Source organism: Euprymna scolopes, chromosome 8 (genome assembly GCF_053919585.1).
Source record: "Euprymna scolopes isolate OS-2025 chromosome 8, ASM5391958v1, whole genome shotgun sequence".
Taxonomy (NCBI): Eukaryota; Metazoa; Mollusca; class Cephalopoda; order Sepiida; family Sepiolidae; genus Euprymna; species Euprymna scolopes.
Window position 1 is genome coordinate 120,616,537 of NC_136489.1, and position 3,717 is coordinate 120,620,253.

General features: G+C 32.0%; 1 non-coding gene across 1 annotated transcript; it reads left to right on the forward strand.

Moving 5' to 3' along the window:
- Positions 1-421: 421 nt before the first annotated feature.
- Positions 422-608, forward strand: LOC145284303 (U2 spliceosomal RNA). Its single transcript, XR_013868805.1, has one exon. It is a non-coding gene; the product is annotated as a U2 spliceosomal RNA (small nuclear RNA).
- Positions 609-3,717: the final 3,109 nt, after the last annotated feature.

Sequence of the window (3,717 nt, forward strand, 5' to 3'; positions counted from 1 at the left end):
CCACTTATAAAGACCCAGAGGCCACTCGAGGATAAGGCTTACAGAGTGTACAGTATCAGAATTATAGTAATCGTTAGTGGTGGAAATTCGGTAAATTTATAGCCTTCGTGTTAAAACTTAACGAAAACGTTAAATAAAATCAACAAAGACTATTCTACAAGTGATAAGTCGGTCTGTGACAACAGCATATTCATTTCATTGTTTTGGCTCTTGAGTATATATATATGTTAATATCTTATATGTTATTTTTTATATAGATAGATGTGGTTCTCGGTTGATTAATAGTGTCTAACTGTGTCGGATATATACCCGAGAGTCAAAACAATGAAAAGAATATGCTGTTGTCACAGCACTAGTGATAAGTCATGAAATATCCACTCAACCAAATACTTTACTTGAACAAAAAAAAAAAAAAAAAAAAAAAACGTCCCTGGCCTTTTGGCTCGGAACAAAGTGTAGTATCTGTTCTGATACTACACTTCACCTTTTCTGTTCTTGATCAGTGGAGGAGAAATCCTTCTAGACTGAGGCAATTTTTATTTTTGTTCCTATCCAGAGTGCCTCTTTTTTTGGAGAGCTGGATTTTCCCTACATTAAAAACCGAGCTTGTGTCTAACTCTGCCCTCGTCGGGAGGAAACTATAAAGGAATGATAATAGCAGAAGAAAAGCTATTGAAAGGAAATCAGCTTGACATAATCGGACATTAGAATAAAAAATATCCGATAATTGAATTAATTTCTCAAATATGGAATCTTGATGAAGATTTTCTTCTCTGCCGCAAAAATCGAGTCTCCAAGAGAGAAGCTTATTTATTTATTTTTCTAGCTTGATAAATTCACGACAAAGAAGAAAAAGAGAGAAGAAAAGGAACATTATAAAATGGTAAAAGTCTAACAGAATGGAATTAAATGCTGCTATTCATTATGAGTCCTCAACGAGCCCGCAGCATCTCTACGACTTTCATAGGATATGTGGAAATCTATTTCTGGTGATGATGACAGAAACAGAATCTCTTGTGAATTTATTTTAATTTTTTTATTTTCTACATTTTAAACATGCTGCAAAGATCACTGTTAAATTTACTTGTAAATTAAAGCTTTTAAGAAAATTTTTTTTTTAAAATATTAATCTACTTAGGATTTAAACGGCACTTTCTCCGTTTGTATGTTTGTTTGTCCGCATTTTGAATGTTTTCAAACGGGATAATAAATGAAAACATGTAACATTAAATGGCATCGGAGTTGTGAAGAACAGATACTACACTGTTGTCTTAGTGAAAATGATAAGCAACCATAAAAATAATGTTTTTTTTTGCTACTAGGTATTTTTAAATAAATGAAAAGGTATATATATATATATATATATATATATATATATATATATATATATATATTAGTCCAAGTATAGTTTCCTAAATAAATAATTTTACTTTTAATTTATTCATAGCAATAATATTTTGGGGTCCTTGTTTTTACTTGAAATTTATGAAAAAGAAATACGTTTTACTTTATTCATATCAATAATATGTGAGCTCTAGAATTTAGGCCTATATATATATATATATGTCATCCACATTAGTACTATTCTGTTGTATCACAACTTATCAGTGCAGCTAGAGATACACCTTTTCCCAGCCGTGGATTGAACCTACAACCATCGTGCTGACAGTCGGCAGCTCTAACATTCGGACCATAAATGTTTCTCCTCAAATGCCTGTTAAATTAGCATTTGCCCGTCGCATAGTGCTAAAACTGTCAGTTTGTATACATATATGCGGCATAATCATATATATATATATATATATATATATATATATATATATATATATATATATATATATATATATATATATATATATATATATATAAAAGGCTATATGTCTGTCTGTCTTCAGATTTGCGAACTCTGTCTTCTCCGAAACTATTACTATTGAATTACTTTTTGAGCTTTGAGTTTTATTCCGTGAATCGGGAAAAATCGGGAAAAATGAATTTGCAAAAAGAAGACAAAATCCATTGGTCAGTCTACTTCTCAAATATACACATATGTTTCTTCCTTGATAATGATATTTTTTATCAGCTCCTTCTCTCCATCTTTCTCTCTCTCTCACTTTCTCTTCTCTCTCTCTCTCTTTCTGTCAGTCTCTCCTCCCTCCCTCCCTCGTTCTCTTTTGTAACACTTCTCTCATATACCTCTTTCAATGATTAGGTTGTTAGCCTCCGCCAAGTACTTCTCCTCTTATCATTTAACTTTTCTTTGCATCATTAAGTAATGGTGGTGTCCCCCAGTGTTCAACAAAAAAAAAAAGAAAGAAAGAAAAGAAAAGAAAGAAATCAAGTACAGAAAAGTGGCTTGTATCAACTAAATAGATTTTTTTAAAATCATTAACATACTCTAAAATAATTAATTTTAAAGTTATGCTTGAACGTAAATTGCCACAGACAGACAATAGTTTGCTTGACAATTTGATTATATAGATGAACTTTGTTCTGTTATGATAATATATAACGGATTTCTTTGAAACTTATTTTCGTCCGTAGAAAACATTGCTGCAGTGCTACTTCCCTGTTGATTACAAGGTGCTCGTCTTCAAATCCAATGTCAACAAAATTGTTATCACCAAACGAACCCATAAAGCAATCGAACAATTAATACCATTTAAAAATGTTAGTATTCCCATATATTGCTCAATTAACCCATATTCTTGGGCGTCTTTTATCCTCGATAAGTGGTGACTTAATAATAATAATAAAAACAATGGTCTGTGGAATTGGCTTGATATAAGCACATAAGGAATAAAACAAATGAAAATCAACGCAGAATCGATATTTAAAGAAGTTAATAAACACAAGATGTCCTTGCAAAGAAACATTTATTTTTTTTTTGTGGCTTAACAAGAAACGTCATTTATTTATATGACAGTCACTGTTTTGCTGCTTTTTATAGCAGAGAAAATATATCTTGACTGTCTGAGATGTACCATAAGAGGATTGTAGAGTATTTGTCTTTTGTCACCAATTTCAATGGTCCAGTGATCGGTCAGTTTCAAGTGTCTTGAATAATCAAATCAAGCCATTTTTATAATCTGCCAATCCTCAATGAATCCGCTTTTCTAAATGTTAGATATATTTCATATTTCTACCGCATGACAAATCTCTCTCTCTCTCCCTCCCTCTCTCTCTCTCCGTACATTATATATATATATAAATGATACTTATGTGAACAGTAGACATAAAGTGCGTTACATTTTGGAATTTATATTATTTGGATTCTTCAGGATACTGTTCTCACTTGGAGTATTATTTTCACAACGTTTTGAAATGACCCGTGGCCTAGTGGATAAAGTACTTGATAAAATTCAGTTGTAAATTACCACTCTTCTGGAGGTTGAAAGTCCAATTCTCAGTGCGCACGACACTCAAGATACAATTGTGAATTGCTTAGTACTTCTATCCAGTTATGGCTGACGGAACGCTGGCATGTTACCCCTGTGGATTAAATAAAAAGTGCAATTCAAATTTCCGTGGATATTCCAAACTTCAAAAGAAAGATTCCCGACTTTGAGAGAAAGATTCCTGAGTTCGACAAAATACACCTGAAGAAGGTCGGAGGTTAGATCGACATAAACGTTGTGAAACTAACACACAAGTTGACAACCGTAGTTCGAATAATTCAAATAATATTCAACCTTAATCTTAAAAATTCAGAAACATTTT